At 44.0% G+C, this 25118-nt stretch overlaps 1 protein-coding gene across 10 annotated transcripts in view; it reads left to right on the top strand.

The window, feature by feature from the left end:
* The window catches only part of RNF144A (ring finger protein 144A), a 114616-nt gene that overhangs the window by 2658 nt on the left and 86840 nt on the right, over positions 1–25118 (top strand). For 3 of the 10 annotated variants that reach the window (XM_081254563.1, XM_081254567.1, XM_081254559.1), the window contains exon 2: positions 22071–22215. The exons of 2 other annotated variants lie outside the window; for them this stretch is intronic. The gene's annotated coding sequence lies outside the window, so the exon portion shown is untranslated. Of the gene's footprint in view, positions 1–1551; positions 1569–10139; positions 10205–10512; positions 10530–22029; positions 22216–25118 lie in introns of those variants that run through there. 5 more of the 10 variants (XM_081254566.1, XM_081254564.1, XM_081254562.1 and 2 more) reach the window with 5 other exon arrangements.

Raw genomic sequence — 25118 nt, 5'->3', positions numbered from 1 at the left:
TCACTGTGTTTTAGAAGCGTGTTCCAGTGCCGTTACTTTGATCGAGTGTCATCCCTGCATCCAGGTCTTCACCTGAGTTCAGGGCTTGGCTTGTGGACTCGATGTGGTTTGGGACTTGGAAGGGACTGCCCACACTTCAGTTGAAGCTGCTGGCATTTAGCGGGTGAACGTGCCGCTAGGCCAGACGGCAGCAGGGCCAGACGCCGGGAGCCACGTTGCCTGTTTTTTCCACTGTGGTTCATAATTTGTCCCCACTGCCTTCTTTTGTGCACATTTCTCCTCCTTCTTGAGAGCCTTTCTCTCTGGTGTAGAGACAGGGGAAGTCTGTCTCCGCAGACTGAGCATCACAGAGCTCGCTGGTCAGCACAGATCACCAGGCCAGCCGGCCCACTGTGACAGAGGACATTATGGACTGGAGTGGGGAGGTCAGGGGCCCCAGCGACACAGAGCGCCACGGCTGGCCTGGGCCTGGCATCAGCTCTCCCGACGGTCTGCTGTTCTTTCTCCTGTTCCACCCTAGAACTGGGAGGATGAAGACGTGTCAGCTGCCCTGGGGTCTGGTGGTCTGGAGCCCCTCAGACTCTTCCAGGGCATCTGGCCAATAAGGACCTCCCCTGGATCCCTGGGGTGTGGAAGATCAGAGGCAGCCACGAGGCTGTGAGTACAAGGGAATACTTCTACGGAAGATGGACCCTCCCCGTGTTCCCTTGGGTAGTTTCCTACCTTGGAGACCCGAGAACTAAGTTGAAGGTTCTTTCCTTTAAGACTGGAAAAGTCACGTGAGGCGATCATTTCTGGAACCAGCCTCCTCTCTCCTTTGTTTCTGCATTACTGACACACATGAATACCTTTTCTTAATTAGATGAAGAAATTAAATGGAAGCAACTGTTCACCTACCTGCTGGGGATTCGGGCTGAAAGGCAGAGCTTGTACAACTTTCTGACCCAGCTCTGCGACCTTGAGCAAGTGTCTTAACCTCCCTGTGTGGCCCCAGTTCCTTCAACTGTGAAACTAAGGTGTTGGTCTAAATGATTTCCAAGATCCAGATATAAAAATGTGCTGCTTTAAAGGTCTTTTCCAGGAGCATCAATATTGCCAATGCAACCATTTTTAAAGAATTTTGAACGAAAAAACATTATATGTATTTTTGCTTTCAGAACAATGGCTTTTCTCAAAGATGATAAGTTGAGAGATGGGCTTTGAAGAGGGTGGCTCCTTGGTGGTGAGAGTCTGCATCTCCCTTCTTTCCTGGAATCTAAAGCCTGAATCGGATTGTGTTTCCTGAATGGCCTATAGATAGACGCAGAGTAGGGCTTTCACCGAGAAACAATTGGACAAGCTGGATGCAGTGTTACAGAGAAAAAATAAGTTCCTGGATAGCATGAAGAAGCATGTCAACCAACATATTCTAGTCTCCTGGAGTTTGGCTCCCTGGAGAGCCAGGGAACAGTAGGTGCTCATTTAGCATTTTCCATCACCAGGTGCTGATAGGAAGTGATCTGTGTGCTTGGACCCAGTTCTCACTTGGCCCGTAGGACAGGCATCTCTACTGTCCCCAACCTACCAAGGTGAGAGGGACAAGGAGAAGTTGTGGTGTCCACGGCCAGGTATGTGGTACATGTTGAAGATGGCATGGAACTCAGAGTCCTGTGGAAAAGGATATCCCCCTTGACCTTGAGGAGGCTATGGTCTGGGGGGCGGAAGGTAGCCAGTCACAGATTGTTCTAGCACTAGGGCCGGTGTGCACCATGCAGTAGGGCGTGGTGAGCAGCCTGCCCGCTGGAGCCATTGATGCTGGCTAGGACCTGAAGGATGAGTCCCGGTTAACCAGGCGAATGAGACGATCAGGGTCAAATTCTGGGGCTGGGAACAGCAAGAAACTGCCTGGGGTGGGAAGGGAACTTTGGGCCGGCACAGTGGGGCTGAGCCCCTGTCCTGTTGGAGGGTAGCCCGGCTATCTCTGAACCCTGTTCAAACCAAGCTCCTGGGTGCAACGCCACTGCTTTCACTTCTGGAATCTTCTGGACCATCCCAGCAGTGTGGGGGGACTTCCATTCTTTGGTTTTGGAGCCTGTCCTAGAAGTCTTCCCTCCTTTTCCCTTCCCGCCCCCAGTTTCCTTGGTAGAGGAGAGAGGCTTCAGGGAAGATGAGAGGAAGCCCAGCAGCAGCCATGGTTTTTACAACCCAGCGTCGCCACACTCTGTCTGTGGGGTCACCTGAGCAAGGCTGCTGTGATTCCCCAGGTGATGGCAGCCAGGCCTGTAGTGGGGAAGCTCCGAGCTGGAAGTGAGCCCCAGCGAAGGATGGCAGTGAGACTGGGGTCACCCCTGCGCCTGCCGGCTCCACCCTGCAGGCAAGAACCTGGGCAGAGCTGGTGGGGCAGGGAGTTCCAGACCCAGCAGATGGAACCTATGATATGGTTGACGTGGGACATGTTTTGGCCTCCAAAGGGTCAGTTTTCAAACAGTCCTTTGAAACAGAGCATGTTTGATGTTTAGGTGGCAGCGTTTAAAGGTGGTTTGGAGGGCGGTGGGCTGTGCCGGCTGCATCGAAGGAGAACAGAATGCCTTTCGGACTTCCCCTGACCCGCTAGCCACGCAGGTAGCCAGGGAGCCGTTCCTTGACGGTCTGTCTCTGCATCTGGGACGTGGTACCTGGCCAGGGGCAGGTGGTGTGTGCATCCCCTCCCTGCTTGTCCTCTGTAGCTGGCAGGTCTGCAGGCGCTCCCACGTTCCAGAACAGCCCCGCTGGCCACCCCTTGCTGCCCAATCCGCGGGAAGGCTTGCCCACACACCCTACAGGAAGAGCAGCCTCCTGGGCAGAGAGGCTGCTTTCCCCTGCCCCGCTCATGGGTGGACAGTGCGCAGACCTCTGCATTAGGGGCCTCTTTGACCTCAAGGTAGAACAGTCTCTTCAGTAGGTGTTCTGAGGCCAGAGTCATGCAGATATTGTGTCACTTTCCCGGGACGACTTTTGTGGTTCCCAGTGGTGTCCGCCTCCAGGCTCACCACTGACCTCTTGTCACTTTCCTGCTGAGACAGCGTTGCATGTTAAGTCACGCATGTGCCCCTGGATCGAGCTTCTGAGATTCTTCCCCACTTGGTTCCAGCCCATCTTTCCAGGCTGATCTGTCCGCAGCTTCCACACGTAGGCCCTGGAACATTCTCCCACCACCTCCACGTGCCAAATGCCTAATGATCCTTCCAGGCTTTGCACACATGTTGCCTTTTTCTTAAAGCTGTGGGGTCATCACCGTGGGAGCCGTGGAGGCGGACTCCTCCAGAACTGGCGTCTTGCAGATGAGAAAATGCAGGCGCGGAGCAGAGAGGACGGAGTGGCAGCCCTGGGGCTCCAGCCAGGCCCCTTTCCTTCCAGGCCCCAGCCTCTTCTTTCTCCCGTCGGCTGGGAGCCTCTTCTCTACCAGGTGTTTCCACAGCAACATTTTTTCAGAACCTGTAATTGCACTTAAACCTCTCTAATCTAATTTTTCTGTAACTTTATCATTTCTTTTACTAAATTATAAGCTCTGCAAGGGTAAGAACTTCTTCATGTTTGCACTCGCTCAGTGCCTATCGTGCTCTCTCTAAATGAATTTTTGCTCTGTGATTGAATCCAAGATAGAGAAACCTGGTTCAAAGGGGAACCTGAGGCAGGTTATCGACAAGGAGATGGGATCAGGGTTCACATTCTGTTCTCCAGCAATATCTGAGCAAATCGAGAGATGCTTTCTCTTTGGGGAGGTCAGGCCACAGAGCAGGGCACTGGAGGATGTGTTCATGAGGATGTCGGGGACCCGTGGCTGAGGGTGAGGCTCCATCAGCCTCATGAGTCTGGATCTTTCTAATGGGAGACAGAGGTGCTCTAGGTAAAGAGGTGAACAGGGTTCCTGGAGTGTTTGCCAGGTGAACGTGGTGGGGACTCTCGAGTCACATGGAAGAACGGAGCTGTTAGAGGTTCTGTACCTACAGGGCATGTAAGATAATCCATAGTGGTGAGTGTCTTCTCTGTCCCCGAGGAGTTTGTTTTTCAAGTGCCTTCCCCTCTGCTTTGGTGCATGGGGCCAGTTTGCATTCAAGAGCATCTTGTAGGCTGTGTGTTCCCAGAGCAGCTTTGCTCTGGGAAGTGGGAAGGCTTGCAGACACCCTGGGGGGCTGGTTGTTGGTTATGCCATTAAGAACATAAAGAAACAAACAGTCCCATAAGTTGATTTTTCCTGACACCCTGATTGCCACACGGTACTTCTTGGTACCACATGCATGGCTCATAACAGTCCTAGGACAATGGAATACAAAGAGCTTCCCGAAGGCTTTCAGAGCTGGCGCCTCGGGAGCCGAATTTGTTGGCGGAAACTGTATATTTCTTCCTAATCGCTTGTCAGAGGTGAGGCAGTGCCAGTGCTGGTGTGGACCAGACAGAGCTGGCTGTCCCTGCTGGGATCGCAGTTGCTTCTTCTTCTTTCTTCTTTATGTCCTGCTGAAGTGTTAGCCTGAGATAGTGGGAGGTAGAGCGGTGGGTGGGCTCGATGTATGAGAAAGAAGAAAAACGGGATCTTTAGTCCTTCAGCTCGTGGGACCCTAAGAAATTGCCTGTTTCCATGTTTATTCTCCCTGCTGCTCCCAATCTTGCTCACTGAGACCTTCCTAACTTCCCTCTTGTCCTCAGGCAGACGTGTGATGCTATAGACCCAGGGTTTGTGTGACCTCCAAGTTCGTATGTTGAAACCTGACCCCCAGTGGGATGTTGCTAGGAGGTGGGGACTTTGGAAGGTGATAGGTTTAGATGAGGTCGTGAGGGTGGGACCCTCATGAATGGGATTAGTGCGCTTGTATTGATAAAGTAGACCCCAGAGAGCTCCCTCGCCCCTTCTCTGTGGGAGGACATGGTGAAGACTGCTGTCTGTGAACCAGAAATGGGTCTCACCAGACACCAGATCCGATGGCACCTTGTCCTTGGACTCCCAGCCTCCAGAACCGTGAGGAATAGATGTTTGTTGTTTAGAAGCCACATAGTCTGTGGAATTTTTGTTAGGGAAGTCTGGATGGACTCAGACAGGCAAAATGGCTCATCACCAGTCATACTGGGGGTGAACCGACTCTGCTGATCATCTTCAGAGACCCTTATAAGGTCATGTTCCCAGACGCTGGGACCTAGGAGTTCAGCATATCTGGGACACAGTTCAGCCCATAACACACATCTCCCAGTGCCATGCAGTACATGTGCGTATGTCCTTGTATGTTACTGTATGTCTGGCCAGCAACACAACACTCCCTGTGTCCTCGGTGACAAGCCATGGAAGGGGCTGGTGGCTGGCCTTGGTTCAGCTGCTCTGACAACCCTGTGTCTGCACTGTGTTGCCCTGGACCCCGGGGTCAGATGGCTCTCCAGGCTGCATCCACACCCGTGTTTAGGTAGCTGGTGCCAGATCCATTTGTCTTTCTTTATCATGGAAACCACCCTTTCCAAAAGCACCACGGCTGCCTCTGTTTCTGTCTCATTTCACTGGGCTGGATGGCACCTCCGGGGAGTAAGAGAAGCTGAGAATGTGAGAGACCACGGGAGCAGAGAGAGCGTCGCCGAGTGGATGGGACAGGACAGAGCTTCCAGTGTGGTGCGTGGCTAGACTGTGATTTAATACAATGTCTTTGCTGCTCTCGCTTGCTCTTCTCTGAAAGGCAAGAATCCATATGGGATGAGATCCAGACCACTGTGCACGTGGCTTAAATGTTCTTGGTGTCTCGCCAGCGTAGTGCAAGCACACCTGAATCTCCTGTGGATATTTGTGGTTGGGGTGCAATGAGGGCCAGGAAATCAGTCCAGTCTTGTTCATTTCTGTATCCCTCTAACACCTGGCACACGGTGCCTGGGACATGGTAGGTGCCCAGTAAATATTTGTTGAACTCAGTAGGCGTCTTTTTCCTTCAAGGACAGTCGAGTCCAGAAACAATCTCGTCATTCATTCACTTGGCAAAATGGTTTTGGTCCTGGAGGTTGAAAGGCAGATTAAGGAATAGACGGTGAGGGTGAGCCATGGGGGGTGGGGCGGGGGGACTGGTGAGGCGTTTCTAGAACAAGATAGGGTGTGCTGTTCAGTCATCAACAGGACGGACAGGTATCAATCTCGTAAACTTCTGTAATTTTATAAATTGCAGTTTCACTAAAAACAACCACTTGGGACACATAGGAATTTCCATATAGCAACACTGCTCACTCTCCATTTCTCCTATTTGTGAAATAGCTCCAACGTAAGGTACCTGCTTTTTAATATGCTCAATAAATATTTATTGAGCCCTCACCCTAAGCCAGGTCCTGGGCTGTGGAATGTGCAAACGTGATAAGTCTCTGACGGAAATGTTTTCACTTTGTCGTTCAATGAATGTACCCTTCCTATAGCAGAGTGTCCGGGAACAGTTCTTATCTGTTAATACTTTAATCACTCCTAGGATTCTTTTCCTTTGGCTTGAAGCCATGCTTCCTTGATAGTGACCTTGTTTTCTCCCTCTCCCCAGCCACATGCAGCTGGTCCAGCCTTTGTCCAGGAGGACCAGCTCGACTGCCCAAGGGGACCGCTGGTTGGAGGCCTTGGGTTGTGTTCTGGGGCCTGACAGATAAGGCCTCTCTTTGGGGAACTCTTCCTGGTACAGCAGGAGCAAACCAAAGGAGGGCAGGCAGAGGGGAGTGCGGGTGGAGGTCCGGGCTGTCCAGGCAGCAGCCACTGGCCCTGTGGGGCTGCTGAGCCCTTGAACTGTGGCCAGTCCCACGTGAACTGTGCCCTGAGTGTAGAAAGCATCTGGCTTCCAAGATCTAGTGTGAAAAACAGATTGCAAGATATCTCATTAATAACGTTGAAGTTGATTACATGTTGAAATGATTTTAGTTTGGCTGTATTGAGTTAAATATATTACTAAAATGAATTTCCTTTGCCTATTTTTACATTTTTTTTTAAATGTGGGTACCAGAACGTTTAAAATTACCGATGCAGCTCTCCTGATACTTCCTTGGACTGATGGTCCAAAGGGACTTGGAGGGGTGAGTTTCTTTTTCAGCTGACAGACCTTGTGACCAGCCCAGCCCTGCCCCCTTCTAGAACCTGGCCACCCGGGAACTCGGCACCGGTGGGGCCGGCCAGGAGCGGGTCTGGGCCTGACTTGTGTCTGGTTTACCGTCACAGGATGGCTCTCTTGAGTTTAGTCCTGGATGCTTGAGATTCCTGCCCAGCTCGGCCCATCCTCTTCTCGGCAGCCTTCGCTACTCAGATTCAAGCATTCCACTGGGTCCATTCAGTACCAATTCAGATGCAAGTCCGTGGACTTTTATGTTTAATGTGTAAAAGGAGGGGCTCGCCTTAGAGGAACATTTTTCTTTACAAAGCTCCTTGATCATTGAAATCTGCCTCCACTGTCAACTTCCGGCCTCGGGTTAATAGCCACAAGCCCTCCTGGTTTTCTCTCCCAAGTCCCCCGTGGCTCACAGTGTCCACCTGCCTTGCCCTGGGACATCGGCTTCTGGCCCCCTGCTGTCGAGGATCAGGTCAAGTGCATCCACCAGTCCTCCACCACTAGATGCCCAGTGGAGACTGGTTGAGAGAATCCTCTCCCACACATGTCCCCTCTTGGTGAATCTTGCCACCTGTGCCTGGCCTGAGTCCACACATCTCACCTAAGATGTTCTAGAGTGTTTTCTCCAGCTGGTCAGCCACTCACCCAGACACCCTTCTCTAGCCGACCTCCGGAAAGCTGTTGTCCTCATTCCCGGCCACGGTGCCTGCCTTGTTTGCATCCCCGCTTTCAGATCTGCCAGCTTTTTTTCCCCTGCATCTTTGAGATGTGTTTCTTTCGCCTGCCCTTTCCATTCTCTGGCCTGCTGTCCTTGGCTGGCTGTATTCCCTGCAGTCACTGGACACACTGCCATGGCCCAGGGCGACCCAGGATACCTCTGCCTCCACATCACCTGCTTTTCCCTGCATCCCAGGCTCACCTCCGTTTTCCTGACTCGGCACCCTGCCTTCTCCTGTGGTCATCCTGGCTCACCAGCTGCTTCTCCTCCTGCCGGTTCCCGGGAGCTCTGCGTGGCCCCTTTGGACCTCATCCTGGCCCTGAACTGCCCTGGCATTTTGTGGATGACACGGAGTTGAGTCAGCATCCTTTTACTCCCGATCACAGCAGGCACAGTGCCTGGGGCCTGCGAGCTTTGCAAAATTGAGTATTTTAAAACCCTGGAAACAAGTATTAGCTCCAAAGTATTAAAAAAAAAAAAAAAACAACAACAAAAAAAAAACAAGAAACAAAAAGAAGCCCAAAACCTGAAAAGCCAGAATTGATGGTAACACCCATGTCGTGTTATGTCAACAAAATATAACTGTCATTTAGTCAGCTGAGAGTTAAGACACAGTTATATAGAAAATCATATTTAACCAGAAATGTGGGTACTTTTTAGTGTTTGACATGATTCATGGTGGGGCCTCTGGGAGTAAAACATCCCTGAGGTAAGCACTGCTCTCCATGCTTTTGCCTTCTGAGATTCAGACTTCCCCATTTATTTGTCACACTCTCCTCGCTAAATGGCAGGCCAGGCCTATCACTCATTTTTGAATTCCCAGCACAGGGTCTTTTACACCCAGCTTCAGTGTGCTAAACTTTTATCGCAATTCAGTACGTTAAAAACATAAATAAATAAGGGACATTAAGATACTGCCTGAAGGTTTAAAAGTTTTCTCTTTTTTCTGAAACACTACCATATGGTAGTTTTTAAAACCACTGACATTTATAAACTGACCCCACGTGACAAAAACCCTTAGATGAACTGCTATTAAAAATAATCATCTAGAAGCTGCAAATGTAGTTTGTATCATTTTAGCTTAGATTGTGTGTGGATCTTTCCTTCCATGGACCCTATGTACTTTATACCACACTGCTTATCTAGAAATCAGTCTAGTTACAGTGTAACTACCATTATGTGATAATAAATACCTTAGGTAGTAAGATACAAAATTTCTGGGTTAAAATTTTTTTTAATTGAAAAGCAATCCTAAGATAAGTTAGCTACAGGGAACATTTGCTAATATGATGAAGTGAGCCCTGCTGCAGAGCAGGGAGCGTTTAAATATAAATCATGTTGCCTCAGCAGGAAGAATGAATTTCTAGGTCTAATCTGGGGGAAGGGATGACTGAAGGATAAATGCATGATTTTTATTTGTAACCGCACGATTACTTCAGACAGTTGCACTTTGGAGAATTTTGCTCAAGGAAATGATACTAAATCTGGAGAAAAAGAAGTGCTTTAGGCCCAAATGCTCTTCATTTGTTTCTTTGTGTGTTTTTAATAATAGCCCCAAATGGCAAACATCTAAATATGGATAAGCAAATATCCCGCTCTTATTTGGTAAGGTTTTTAGAGATTATGGTCATGGGAAAATGTTTAAAATATATCATTAACTGAAAACAATTATGAGACTGAATTGTATGCATGATATGTGTACAAAGATGGAAAATATACTACAGAAAGGAAATCCTAACTCACAAGGATTGGGACATTTTTTTCTATTTTTGATTTTTTTAATTGTGGTTCTGTTTAATTTTATAGTGGAATTATTTCAGTTTAAAAATGTTTAATTATAAATTCTGCACTCCCCGCCCCCCAATTTTATTATTTCATGTACAACAAATATATTTCAGCAAATAACCCTGTGTCTCAAGTGGACGTTCTGCTGCCAGGGCTTGAAGAGAAATGAATGTAAACTAGTAGACACCCCTCCTGTTAAACAAGATAAAGCAATACAAACACTGACATTTTTCCCGAAAGGGGGCTCTTTCAGGCTTGCTTGTAGCTAATGCCCCTGCATCCCAGCAGTGACAGTTCATGTCAGAACCATGACTCGCCCTGTGAAGTCCGGGCGCCTCCTAGCCCTCTGGTTATGGTCACTGCCTGAGCCGAACGCAGCAGGACCACAGGCCCGGTGGCTCAGAATACTGCCCCAGGCTTCACATCTCATCGGTCACTTCCGCAAAGACCTTTAACCTCTCTGTAAACGGTCCCATTTTATTCACCTAAAAAGTGAGCCTAGTACTAGGGCTACTTCTTTTTCAGGGCTCCTCTGAGGATTTCATAAATCGCCAATGAGAAAACCTGAAGAAAAGCCTTTAAGCTCTATCCAAAAGGCAGAGTCACGAGTAAGTCTGCAGAATTCCACAGGGACGGGGGCAGTCAGGTATGAGATGTGAGGAAGTGGTGAGGGGTCTGGGAACTCGGACAAATACTGCCTCTAAATGCACTCAGATTCCATCTGGGAAGCACGTTGGATACAATACTGCCCTTCTGGTCCACAAAAATGGAAAGTATTAGACCCATCAAGGCTGTTATTTTCTCTAGCTTTTCAGCTGTTTCTGTTGAGAACAGTCTAAATGAAATAATGCCACATTTCTTCCTTTCCTTATTTTTCTCTTTTGATTGTTGTTTTGCTTTAAATTTTCAGTGAAAATGTCCTAAACCACTGCATTGCTGGTAGACACGGCAAATACAGGCTATGGGCTGAGGTTAGTCCTACATGCATTTCTTATTGAAAGCTCACACCCCTTATGTTTTATGTACCATCTTAACCATCACAATTTTAGCCTAGCTAGATGTTTATCAATTTTATTGATCTTTCAGAGAATCAGCTCTTGGTTTTGTTGCTTTTCTCTGTTTTGTTCTGTTTATGATTTCATTGATTTTTGCTCCAGTTTTTATAATGTCTTTTCTTCTGCTTGTTTTAGGCCTAAGGTGCTCTCTTTACTCTAGTTTTCTAAAGAGGAAGCTTTGATTATTGGTTTTAGATCTTTCTTCTTCTGGCATATAGGCATTTAATGCTATAAATTTCCCTGTAAGCACTGTGTTTGCTACATTCTGCTCATTTTGATAAGTTATATTTTAATTTTCATTCAGTTCAAAATATTGTTAGTTTCTCTTGAGACTTCTTCTTTGGTCCATGTGTTATTTAGAAGTGCGCTGTTTAATCTCCAGATCGTTGGGGACTTTCTAGCTATCTTTCTGTTATTGACTCCCAATTTAATTCCATTGTGATGTCAGAGCATAATTGGTATGATTTTTGTTGTTTTTGTTAATTTGTTAAAATGTGTTTTATGGCCTAGAGGGCTCCATGTGAACTAGAAGAATGTGTATTCTGCTGTTGTTGGATGGAATATCCTTAGTGTCAAATAAATCAAGTTGATTGTTTAGTGCTGTTCAGGTCAGCTGTGTACTAACTGCATTTCTTCTTGCTGAATCTGTCCGTTGCTGAAAGGAGTGGGGAAGCCTGCAACCATAATAGTGGGTTTGTGTATTTCTCCTTGCAGGTCTGTCAGTTTTCGTGTCTGTATGTTGCCACTATGTTGTTAGGTGCATACACGTTTAGTATTTTTATGTCTTCTTGGAGAATTGACTCCTTTATTGTTATGTAGTGTCCTTCTTTATCCGTGATGATTGTCCTTGGTCTGAAGTCTGCTTTGTTTGAAATTAACATAGCCACTCCAGCTTTCTTTTCTTTTTCATTAACATGTTATGCCTTTCTCCATTCCTTTATTTTTAACCGGAGTCTTTTTATTTAAAGTAGGTTTCTTTAGACAACATATAGTTAAGTCTTGCTATTTTATCCACTCTGAAAATCTCTGACTTTTAACTGGTACAGTTAGACTGTTCACACTTAAAGTGATTGTTGATATAGTTGGATTAATACCTACCATAGCTGAAATTGTTTTCTATTCATGACATCTGTTCTTTGTTTTTTTCTCCCCCTTTTTCTGACTTCTCTGGTTTTGAGTATTTTATATCATTCTATTTTATCTCCTCTATTGGCATATCAGTTATACTTATTTTTAACCTTTGTCAGTGGTTGTCCTAGAGTTTGCTATCTATCTATCTATCTTTATATATATATATATATATATATATATGTATGTATGTATTCAATATGCATATTTTACTAAACTAAGTCCACTTTCAGATAACACTATACCACTTGCTATGTAGGAAAGGTGCCTATAGCAAGTATTCCTGATTCTTCTCTCCCTGCCCTTATGACTTCACTGTCATTCTTTTCCCTTATCCATATTCTGTAGTCACCCAATGTACTGTTGCTATTCCTGCTTTAAATAATTTTCTTTTAGATCAATTAAGAAAATTAAAAAATGAAACATTATATTTTACCTTCGTTTATTTTCTCTCTAACTCTTTCCCTGTGTTTATGTTGATCCGTGTTTCTGACTTATTTTCTTTCTCTCTGAAGAACTTTACATTTTTTGGGTAGATTCCCTCAATTTTTGCTTGTCTGAAGAAGTATTTATTTTTCCTTCATTTTTGAGGGATAGTTTTCCTGGAGATACAATTTTAGTTTGGTAGTGGCTTTCTTTCAACATTTTAAATAGTTCCCTCCACTTTCTTGCTTGTATGGTTTCTGTAGAGAAGTCAGATCTACTTTCTTATTCCTGCTCCTCTATAGGTACAGTGTTTTTCTCCTTCATTTCTGGTTTCTTTCAAGATTTTCAATTGGTATTTGATTTGTGCAACTGAGTATGGTATGCCTAGGAGTACATATTTTGGTATTTCTCCTATTTAATGTTCTCTGAGCTTCCTGAATCTGTGGTTTGGTGTCTGTAATTGATTTTGGAAAATTCTCAGCCATGCTTGCTTCAAATATTTTCCTCTTTTTTTTCTTTTTCTGGTGTTCTAATTATGTATATGTCATATCTGACATATGCATATGTCAGTATGTATATTGAAAATTTCCTACAGTTCTTGAATGTTCTTTTATTTATTTATTTATTTATTTATTTATTTATTTATTTATTTCTGTTTGCATTTCAGTTTGGGAACTTTCCTACTGTTGAAATTTGAAATTTTCCTACAGTTCTTGGATGTTCTCTTCCTTCCTTCCTTCCTTCCTTCTTCCTTCCTCCCTCCCTCCCTCCCTCCCTCCCTCCTTCCCTCCCTTCCTCCCTCTCTTTCTTTCTTTCTTTCTTTCTTTCTCTCTCTCTCTTTCTTTCATTCTTTCTTTCTTTCTTTTTGGTTTATATTTTAGTTTGGGAACTTTCTTTTACCTATCTTCAAGCTCACTGACTTTTCACTGTGCTTACTCTGTTGATGAACCTGACTAAGGCATTCTTCATTCTTTACAATGTTTTGTTTTCTAGCATTTCCTTTGATTCTTTAAAAAAAATTCCATCTTTATGTTTACATAACTGTGGATGAAAAATGTCACCTGCCACATCAGTAAACAAAGCGTGTTGTGGACATCAAGCCATCAGCCACTGCAGCCACCACCAACTGTGTACCCTGAGGGGATTTAGGGTGGAGAAAAGTAGGACACTGGCCCAGATAGCTGAGGTGCACAGCAAAGGAATGGTTTTAATGAGTCCAGACTCTTACATCTTCCCATACATAGAAAAGCACTAAATTCATTAACTTGAGATGTCTGTTTTTTCTTTAATTAACTGTAATCTTTTAATGTAATGAAGACCCGGTTTTTGTTGCAAAACTCCTATGAATCCTGGTTCCTCCCTTACCTCTTCAGAGCAGTCCCTCAGAGCGATTTGAGAGGCTGTCTCCCAGGCTTAAGTCCTCAGAAAATCCTCCAAATAAAACATAGTTCTCAACTTTTAGGTTGTGCATTTTTTTTCAGTCCACATAACCCATTGGCTTTGTGTTTTGTCTACGCTGCCCAAAAGAACCCTTATTGTATTAACCATAGCTATTTTAAGCCCCTGTGTGATAATTCCAGTATCTGTGTCATGTCTGGGTCTGGGCTTGATGTTTGCTTTGTCTCTTCAGATTGCAATTTCTCTTGCATATGGTATGCTTTGTGGGGTTTTTGTTGATAGCTGAGCATGATGTATTTGTTAGTAGGAACTAAGGTAGAAAGCCTTTAGGGTGAGGTTTTATGTTAATGTTGGTAGGAGCTGAGCTGTGTTTAATGTGTGCTGTAGCTGTAGGTGCCAGAGGCTTCAAATTCCTCTTGTGAACTTTTTTGTCTTCCCTGACGTCTTTGCGGTTTCCTAAGAACTTTCCTAGGAACTAATCATTAGAGAGTCTTTGTTTCCTGCAGCCCTCTCACCTGTAATTCACTGTTACCATACTGGTGCCCAGTTAATGGGGCTGTAAGTTGAGAGGCAGGGGAGCATTCTATACTCTCAACATTAAGCCTCAGTCTTTCAGCAGGACAGTGTACCTGGGCTGTGTGCTTCACAAGAGTTTCTTAGCTATTTTGCTCCTCCTTGGGTGAGACAGGACTGGAGTGGAGTGATTGCTGTTCTTCAGGTTAAGTGAGGGCTTCAGAATGGGCCTGTGTTATGTAGACCGTCTGGGCATATTTCAATTGGTTACTCTTCCCGTCTCTCCAAGCTAGAACCAGGAGTGAATTTTCTTGGTTCTTCACTGTGAGAACCTGGTGGGATTCCTAGAGGTCAAACTCACCAAAGCATGGGGGCCTCCTCAAGACTGTGGCCCCTAGTAGTTTCTTTCTCACTCAGTCTAGTTCATACTCAACCTCTAGCAGTTCATGAAAATTACCATGTAGGTGATCCTATCTGTTATGGCCGAGAGGATTCTCCTTCTGGTGAACAGATCTTGGCTGTGACTTTGTGACCTCTCCAGATTTCAGGGGATTGGTTTGCCCTGCGCCCTCAGTTTTCTGATGGGTCCAAGAAGTTTCTGATTGTGGGTTTGTACAGCCCTTTCATGTGAGAATGAGAGTGACAGCTCTTTATGTGTCAGAGCTGAAACCTCAGATCTCCACCCTCACAGTTTTCTGCCCACATGTGCTATTCTGCCTTACTCACCTTTGTTCAATAACAAACCTTGTGAAGGCGTTGGCTGTGAGACTGGAGAGTATATCAGTGGAAACCAGGGCACTCAGAACTGCGGTGTGACGCTGGGAAACTTTGTGGGTCTGGGCCTTGACTTTTTAACCTATAAGTGAATGAAACCTCTGTTCCCTTCCAGCTTTGAATCTAAACCTTCTCTTTCTTCTAAATTACTCATGATACTTTGCAGGATATTCTGGATAGGGTAGGTGTTCAAACTTTTCTTCAGTAGGCTGATAACCTTTTGCCCTTTGAAGTGGAACATAATTAGCTGAATAATCTTTTCATGGCTAATTTCATTGTTCTGTCATTTATGGGACATGATATAATGAATTTACATATATTAGGCATTTAAATATTTTTGAAAAACGTAATGAATGACTTGAATGGAATTTTTCCAGGAAATATTGTATTTAAATTTTAGTTTTTAAAAATGAAATGCAAAAAAGAACCCAGACACAGTGTCACATATTGTATTATTCCTTTTGTATGAAGTTCCCAGAATAGGTAAAACCATGGAGACAGAAAGCCAATTTCTGGTTGCCAGGGACCGGTTGGAGTGAGAGTGGAGATTAACTGCTTAGTGGGTAATGGGTTCTATTTTGGGGTGATGGGACTATCTTGGAACTTGATTGAGGTTCTGCTTGTACAACATTGTGAGCGCACTGAATGCACTGAACTGTTAACTTTAAAATGGTTAATTCTATGTTATGTGAATTTGACCTCAATAAAAATTATATATAGCACATTAAAAATTCAAAAATCTGACAGTATAAAAACTTTTACAGTACAAAGCAATTCTTCTTTCTGCCGCAGGCTTTTAATCTTCTGAACCAGATGCACCTACTATCAGTTTCTTATATACTTCCACACCAGTCCCTCTCACCTCCCTTTTTAAGTGGGAAATGCTGCATATTGCTTTTGTTCTACTTATTTTGGATTTTTCTTTATCAGCACATAAAGATCTACCTTTCTCCTTTTCAGAGCTACATAGTCAAAGGAGTTATTTTCTAAGTTCTTAAAGTTGGTGTGTGTTTTATCTCACCCTTCTAAATAAAGCATTCTTTCCTGTGGTAATGCCTCTACTATAACAAGCTGCTTAATCTATGCCTAATTCAGTATCCAGTTGGGTAGATCAATCTGCTCTTTGTGAGCAGGTTTAAACCTAAGAATTAGCTTCGTTTTTATGAGTCATTTCTTAGAATCAGGAAGGATGATCGTATTAGCCAAATGCCTTTTATAACAACAAGAGAATTGGAAATCATTTAATTAATTGATAGTTAAGGAGCCAATGAATCTGTTCCATAGCTATAATTTGACAAATATCTCCATTGCTGAAGACCGTGTTTTATTTTCCCCCAGAGAAGACAAATGTGAAATAACTAACTGCAGGACGACTCCAAAGGGATGGCTGTGGGGCCGTCTGTCCTCCAGTGTGTGATGGTATTAGTATACAATGGCCGTAGACAGAGATGGCTTTATACACGCCGGACAAGACCTCTATTCATCTCAGAGTCAAACAAATTGCACATACGAAAACCTCCACTTGCTGTGGCCACAGAAGCTGAGCCGAGTAGAACTACACGGATTTTTGAATTAGGAACTTTCAAGCCCAGCAGCAACTAAAAGACAGTTCTTGATTTGGAAATTGAAAGATCGGGGACAGGTAGAGGGACTGCCTTTGGATCTCTTTTGAGGACTTGTGTGTATGGAATTGTAGGTAAGTGGGAGGATCTCACTCTGTGGGCTGGAGTCTGTGCTGATAACCAGTTGAGTCTCAATGTCCATTCAGTGTAGAGACAGACAGGAAGAAGGAAGAGCCTCCACTAACTCTAATCCCTGTGCCCATGGCAGAGCCGGTCCCGCTGTAAGGATTTGCTTCAGGGAGCCTGGAATGCAAAGCAATGGGGCTTTTTGTGGGATTTTAATTCAGTTTGCAGTATGAGATCCTGTGTGAAGCCATAGAAAAATAACTACTTTTTCTCAATGTGTAGCATCTCACGGGTAATAGACTACATCAAAAATCTTTAGTTCTAAAAACTTAGAGTTATAAATGTAGAAGGTAAAAAAAAAAGTTTAATTAGGAATAAAATGAAGAGTAAAATTCTCTTTAGTATAAAGTGATTACTAACTGTTTTTTTCTACATTCTTCTAGAAAAATTTTGTGTGTGTGAGTGCATAACTAAAACTTATGTTTGTGAATGGGATTATTATACACATTGTTATGTATTATGCCTTTGTATTTGCTGTTATGTCTTAGACATCTCTTCATACTAGTGCCTGCAGGTCCAGCTCCTTCTTCACTTACATGACAGACACCATCTTATCTATTCAGCTTGTCCCTTTTGATGGACATTTAAGTCACTTTCCAGTTTTTATCTTGCAAAGAGTGCTGTGACACATTCTGTCATCTGCCCGTTGCCAAAGTGATACCTGGTTATTCTGACACCTGACATCCAGTACCCACTCTGATCACTGTCGTTCCTCATTGCAGCTAATCCTTTTGCTCCTGGTCTTCAGAAATACCTCATCCCCACAGGATCGTCAGCCCTACATTCTTTTCAGTGTTCACTGCCACCCTTCTGTCTTCAATCCTCTTCTTTCTGAAATGTGGCCCTTTCCCCCACTTTCGTAATCACCTGGCAAAACCCATTTTTGGCTAAGTCCATTTTCCTGCTACTGTGTGCCTGCAACTGAGCTGCTGTGCGGAGGTGGGGGAGTGCTCCGCCTGGCCCCCTGCCACCCTAGATCTGACCACAGTGCTCCCTCAGCAGGGCCAAGCAATCCTTCAGTATGTGTGTGTGTGTGTGTGTGTGTGTATATATACGTATATATATGTATATATATATATATATATATATACACATATATATATATATATGTGGGTGTGTGTATATGTATTATGAAATTCTGAAGGTTTTGAGTGGTTATCCCTAACCCCAGTTTTTTCTTTTGTTTTTGTTTTTTTTTGGCCGTGTCATGAGGCACAGCATGCAGTATCTTTGTTCCCCAAATAGGGATCGAACCTGTGTCCCCTGCAGTGGAAGCTCAGAGTCTTAATCACTGGACCGCCAGGGAATTCCCCCAGTTTTTTTCTTATAAGCCTGATTATTTTAGTGATTCCAGCTGTCCTTTGTTTGGTGAATTAATTTAACAAGGAATAATCTTATATATAACTCACTAATAGGACCCATTTTTATATTGATGTACATACAATTGGTGAAATAATTTCTTTAATGCGTATTTTTGTACCAGGTTGGCGTTCTCAGGTTATCCCAAACAGTTGAGACCTTTGTTATTTGTTGTAGCATCCCTGCTCCTATAAAAGGGTGAATTTATTAAATTTATATTGGAATGAAATTGAGATTCCAGAGGAGCACAGACTTAGGAAACAAGAAGCCTGGTCCTAGGCTGTGGTGTGTCATATTTGCTTCCAATGACAAAAAGTAATGTTTTTTTTTTATGTTTAATCAGCCAGGAGAGTAATGCATGGGCATAAAAGTTCCCATCAAGTCTGATCTCCTTGAGAGCAGGATCATGCCAGATCCATTTTTGTATCATTCCTACCCAGCATCTCAGCAGATGCTAGGAGTGCAAAAAAAGGTTAATAAAGGATAAATGTTTACTATTGGTGTTTCTGCTAAAACCCAGTACATATATTCCCTGTTCTCTGCAGCACCAGCACTAAAAATAGCAGGGCTTGTGGGGACCTAGGATGGGGACTGACCGATCACAATCTGTGCAGCTTTGTAAGCAGAGCTCTGTGAAGGGCAATGTTTCATACCTGGAGGATCGAGCCAAGGCTGGAGGTGGCCACCACTTCCACGAAACATGTGATTGAAGAACCACCGTGGGAAACGCTGCAGCACTTTCATACTTTAACCCCTGCCTGTTTGTGGAGCCCAGGCAATGCCAGCGTAAGGCAGCCCCGAGACTGGGGCTCTGGAAGGTGGGCAGGGGTTTTCCGACCTGCTGGCAGCCTGAAAACCCACAGGCTCACAGCGCAGCCTCCGGGCAGAGAGCTCTGCGTGCAGCCTCTTTTCATGAACCTTTTTCTAATGCAGCTAAAAGTCTTCTGTTGCCACTGCACCAGCTCACCGAGAGCTTTTCTTTCTTGCTGAAGATTATAGTTCTATTTACTGGCTCTTCGTACCTGGGAAACATGGCAGAAACCTGTAGTAAAGCAGACTTTTGTATTATCTTTTGTTTGAAGGGTTCTTATTGATTGCCAAGCACAGGCAGGGAAAAGATGTGCAAAACACAGGGTCATATTTTCTGAAGTCGGTACCTTGATGCTTCAGGGCAGAGGAGGAGCTTCCTGCAGGTGGACAGGGTTGCTCTGTGCAGGGACCAGGTGACGGGCGGGGGTAGCTCAGAGCTTTCAGCCTCCACATGGAAGGCTGTAGACTTTGGGAGCTGGTCAGGAGTATTGCAGGAAAACTCACTTGCTCAGGTCACACATGGGCAAAGCTTGACATTTTAGTAAAAGCGCAGGGAGGAAGGACTAGCTCCAGAGGAGATGTGAGTTTGTCCATTGGGATGTATCTCACGTCTACTCAGATGGAAACATCTGCTGCTCTCGGATGCCCTACTTTGAAGTGAATAGAAAGACAGAATTGATTTTGTTCTTTGCTTCCTGACCATAGACGCCTAAAAATAAGCCAAGTTCAGATGCTGGTGTTGCATTTCTGATGAGCAGATGCTGTACTTGAGGAGAGAGAAACTTGGGAAATTCTGGAGTTATTATGCCTTTACATTTTTTCTGTTGATATATTTCTTTTTTAATAATAGTTTCATTGAGATGTAATTCATATAGTATAAAATTCATCATTTTGAAGTATAAAATTCAGGGGTTTTCAGGATATTCACAGAGTTGTACAAGCATCACCATCATCTAATTCCAGAACATTTTCAGTTCCCTCCCAAATCCCTGATCCAATAGCTGTGTCTCCTTACTCTGCCTTGACTCAAAGCCCTGGAGACCATGAATCTACTTTCTGTCCCTCTGGATTTACCTGTTCTGGATATTCCATATACATGTTTTCTTGCAGTTTGTAGCCTTTTTGGTCTGACTTTTTTTTTTTTTTTTTTTTTTACTTAGCATGATATATTCATAGTTCATCCTTATTGTAGCATTTCAAATCCGTTCTGTGGACATACCACATCTTGTTTTCACATTCACCAGTTGATGGACATTGGAGTTGTTTCCACTTTTTGGCTATTTTGAATACTGCTGCTACGAACATCCATGTACAGGTTGTTCGTGGACATTTGTTTTCCATCCTCTCGGGTGCATACCTAGATGTGGAATTGCTGGGCCATATGTGACTTTGTGTTTAACCCTATGAGGAGCTGCCAAACTATTTCCCAAAGCAGCTGCACCACTTTAGATTCCAGTAGCAATGTGTAAGTGTTCAGAATTCTCCACACCCACACCCATGCTTGTTATCTTCTGTCTTTGATTCTAGTCATCCTAGTGGGTGTGACATGGTATCTCATTATGGTTTTGATTTGCATTTCCATAATTGAATAATCATGTTGAACATTTTCAAATGTGCTTATTGGACATTTGGATATCTTTTTTGGAGAAATGTCTATTCCGATCTTTTGCCCATTTTTTATTTGGGTTATTTGTCTTTTTATTGTTGATTTGAATGTGTTCTTTATATAATCTGGATACAAAGTTCTTATCAGATACGTGGTTTGTATATGTTTTCTCCCTTTCTGTGGGTTGATTTAACTTTATTGATGGTGCTCTATAACACACAAAACTTTAAACTTTTGATGGAGTCTCAGTTTACCTAACTTTTCTTTTGTTGTTTGTGCTTTTGGTGACATATCTAAGAAACTAGTACATAATCTAAGGTCACAAGGATTTACTCCTATGCTTTCTTCTAAGAGTTTTATAATTTTTGCTCTTACATTTAGGTGTACAATCCATTTTGAGTTAATTTTTGTGAAAGGTGTAAGGTCTGTGTAGAGATTCATTTTCTGAATGTCGGTATCATTTGTTGAAAGGCCTATCATCATTTACCCTCTGGATGGTCATAGCACTCTTGGCGAACATCAGTTAACCATAAATGTGTGGGTTTATTTCTGGACTGGCAGTTCTAAGCCATTGATCTCTATGTCTTTCCTTATGCCAGTATCATACTCTCTTGATTACCATAGCGGTTTTCTTTTGGACATCCAAAACCGTGAATTCTCCAATTTTGCTTTTCTTTTTCAAGGTTCTTTTGGCTATGTGAGATGTCTTGGATTTCTGTATGAATTTTAAGAACTGCCTGTCAATTTCTGCAAAAAAGAAAGCTTAGAATTTAATGGAGATTGCATTGAATCTGAAGACCAATTTGGGAAGTATTGCTGCCTTAACGATATTGTCTTCCAACCCATGAGCACAGAATGTCTTTTCTGTTACTTAGTTTTTAATTTCTTGTAATGATATATTGGTAGTTTTCAATGTACAAATCTTGTATATCTTGTTAAATTTATTCATAAGTATTTTATTCTTTTTGATTCTGTTTTGGTGCTCTTCTAACAGCATATGTTATTTATCCATTGTACCAATTTCTGCCTTTTGATTGGAGCGTTTAGACCATTTAGTGTAACTACTGATAAGACAGAATTTATGTCTGCCATTTTGCTATTTTTCCTTATGGATCTTATGTCTTTTGTGTTCCTTTATTCCTCCATTTTGCCTTCTTTTGTGTTAGTTTCTAGCATACCATTTTAATTCTGTTGTTCATGTTTTATACATTTTTCAGTTGTTTTGTTAGTGGTTGCCCTGGGGATTACAGTTAACATAATCTTGCCTTGTGTTGAAACTTTTCTATGGCCCTAAACCTCTGCCTGTAGGAGTCCATTGGGGCAAACCTGAATGGCTGTGATTGGAAAAGGAGGGGACAGAAATGGAGACCCAGGGACACATTGTTATCTGAGAATTGTCTGTGTTGGTAGATTTATCTGTTAACTTCTTTGTGGAATTTGATTACCTATACCATAAACCTTAGTTTCTTCTCCAGTGATACCTTCCAAATGTTGATCAGATTAGATTTCTGGTAGTTCTATCAATAGCTTTCCGTCTTGAGTTGGGGATTTGAAAGGCTGATGCTGGGTTCTAAATCAGCACAATGACCTTTGCTGCCCCCTGCCACCCCCCAACCTGCTCTCTAAGCTCCTGTGCCCTTCTCCTGCTCCCCAGGTGTTCACCCTGCTGAGTCTGATACACTCCCCATCCCCCAGGTCTGCATGGACCCCAGTGCCAGAGATCTTCCCCCACTACTCCAGATGGGCAGCCTGCCATGAGAGGGAGGGCCAGCTGAGTACATCAGGACACCAGGATTTGGCCAGAAGACCGTTCCTCTCCTCCCATCAGGACTTTTCAAAGGTAATTTTGAAATTGGAAAATGAAAGCTTGAAAACCTTCATTTATGTCTTCTTGGTGGGCTCTTAGGCCATTGTTGGGAAAGACCCCAACCTGGATGGGTTTATCTGTACCTCTTAAACCACACCAAATAAGCAATTGCCTAGTTTGCTTCCCCTGAATGAATTTTGAGGATGGTCTTCAACATATTATGTTAAGCAGTTATAGTAATTAATATTTTACAAAGATTACCACACGGGTCCTCATTTTCTGCTTTTAACAAGCTCATGAGGCTGTTTTTGCTAGTCTGGTTTTGTAGACCAGGAAACAGGTTTAGAAGATCAAAGTGATGTCCTTAGGGTCTCAGTGATTCATTAAGTTGTCCAGAACATATGGATTGAGCAACCGTATTGTGCCAGATGCTGTTCTAACCCAGGACCCACAGTGAGCACAACGGACGCAAACTTCTCTCATGGAGATTCCAGGTTGGGGGGGCGTGTGAGTGGAGGGTGGGGACAGGCACCAAGAGACTGACCACCATGTGAAGAAGTAAACTTCATGTCTCATTCCCAGGCATAAGTGTTGTGGAGAAACTAAAAAGCTATCAAGTTTAGAGGGGTGGAGTTTTAAATGGAGTGCTCCGGGAGGTCTCATTAAAAAATCGACATTTGAAAGTGGATTTAAGGAACTGTGGGAATTAGCCATTTAACCAACTGGGACAAGAGACTTGGAGCTAGAAGAAAAAGTGGGTATGAAGGCCCAGAGTCCAGTCTGTGCATCGCAGCACATTAGGGGAACACCGAGAGGCAGGGGAGCCAACAGAAGCAGTGAGTCGGGCGTTGCGGGGCAGAGAGTGGTCAGGAGGTAACAGAAACCTGACCATCTTTAGCATAGCGGGCTATTGGGGGGGAATTCTAGGCTTTACGATGGGAAATCAGTGCCGTGTTTTAGGCAGAGGAGGGACGTGATCCATTTTGATAGGCTCATTCTGGTATCAGCGTTGAAGGATGGGGGGTAGACCAGGAGAACACTTAGAGGTCATTAGAGAAATCCATTGTAGTAATTCAGACAAGAGATAATTCAGTGGCCTGCTCTACTGGTAGCCGTGGACGTAGGGAAACGTGGTCACATTCTAGATATATTTTGAAGAAAGAGCCTTTAAGATGTCCTGGCAGAATGGGTGTGGAACTTGAGAAGAAGGGAAAGTCCATCATGATGGTAGAGATTTTAGGTTGTGCAACTAGAGGGAGTTGTCGCCACCTGAGATGGGGAAGTCTGCAGGGTGGGGAAGGTTTGGTGCCAAAAGAGGTTAGAAGTTCAGTTTTGAACAGGTTGAGTTTGAGATTATAAGACACCCCCCCCCCCAAATGGAGATGCTGAGTGGACAGGTATATCCAGATCTGATACTTGAAGATGGTGATCTGAGCTGGAGGTACAACGGGGGTCTTTGGCCTGCAGTTGGGATTTAAAGGAATAAGGGCAGTGAGATCCTAATGAGAGAGGAGTTCTCAGTATTGGGCCCTGGAACATTCCAGCTTTAGGAGGAGCAAAGGAAGAGGGACACCAAGAGGCAGCCCCCAGAGAGGGAGGGGAAATCCAAGGGTGAGGCATCTCAGAAGCCACATGAAATCACTTCAGAAGGAGGGCATGATGAGCTGTGCCCAGTGTGTGTGGATGGGCCAGATGAGGTGGAGACTGGAATTGACTCTTGGATCAGTGCCACGCAGGTCATTTGTGCCTTCGATAAAAACAGCAAAATGTCATGTGGGTCTGGTGACTATGGCAACCGAGGGAAAGATGGAGGGAGAACTCTGAGACCGAGATTGTTGACGGCAGTTTGGAGAAGGTTTGCTGCAAAGGGGAGCCGAAAAATGGGGTGGTACCTGGTGGGGTGAGTCAGGCCAAGAGAATTCGTTTTGAGTTGGAAGCATTAACATTATTTATACTTCGATGGGAATGATTCAGTAGAGAGTAAAAAGGTGATAATATAGGACAGAGGGTTTCTGGAAGCGTGTCTTGAGTGGGTGAGGGAGGTGTGTTCGTGTACAGGTGGAGTTGTTTGCTTCAGGCAGAACACAGATAGTTACTGGTGGGGAATGGACTAAATGACAGATACATGGGTGCTGAGGTAGTGCTCAGAAGAGGAGTTTTCTTCTGATCGCTTCTATTTTCTTTGTGAAGTAGGAAGTCAAGTCACCAGCTGAGAGTGCCATGGTGCAGGAGGGCTTGTAAGTTTGGGGAAAAAGGGAAGGAGGTGCGGAGTGATCACCTGTTAGTCCTAAGAGTCCACCTGGAGCTCTTGGCCACAAATTGAAAGACCCCATCAGTGAGATTGTGTGTTTTTCTAGACAGTTCAGCTGGGGAGTTGAGGGCACACACACAATAGCTCAAGAATTGAATTATGGAGATCTGTGAGTCTGTTTCTGTTTTGTAAAAAAGTTCATTTGTATCCATTTTTAATTATATTTCACATATACATGATATCATATGATATTTGTCTTTCTCTGTCTGACTCACTTCACTTAGTATGATAATGTCTAGGTCCATACACACTACTGTGTATAAAATAGATAACTAACAAGGGCCTACTGTATAGTACAGGGAACTCCACTCAGTATTCTGTAATAACCTCTATGGGGAAAGAATCTGAAAAAGAAAGATGGATACATATATAAGTATAACTGATTCATTTTGCTGTCCACCTGAAACTAACACAAACTTGTAAATCAACTGTACTCCGATAAAATTAAAAAAAAAAAAGAATTGAATTGTCATTTGGCTGAGCAGAGAGGGACAGATTGAAAGGGGTGGCCCCAGCAATAGCATCTGCAGGAGAGAGATGGCCCAGGTCACCTGGAGATTACCACGGTGACTTGAGGACAGTGGACATCGGTCGTGAGGAGGAGGTTGGGCTGGGCGATAGGGGG

This window comes from Mesoplodon bidens (assembly GCF_964165515.1).
Source record: "Mesoplodon bidens genome assembly, chromosome: 14".
Lineage (NCBI taxonomy): Eukaryota > Metazoa > Chordata > Mammalia > Artiodactyla > Ziphiidae > Mesoplodon > Mesoplodon bidens.
The sequence above is the reverse complement of the archived record's forward strand: the minus strand, read 5'-3'. Positions and strand labels throughout refer to the sequence as shown.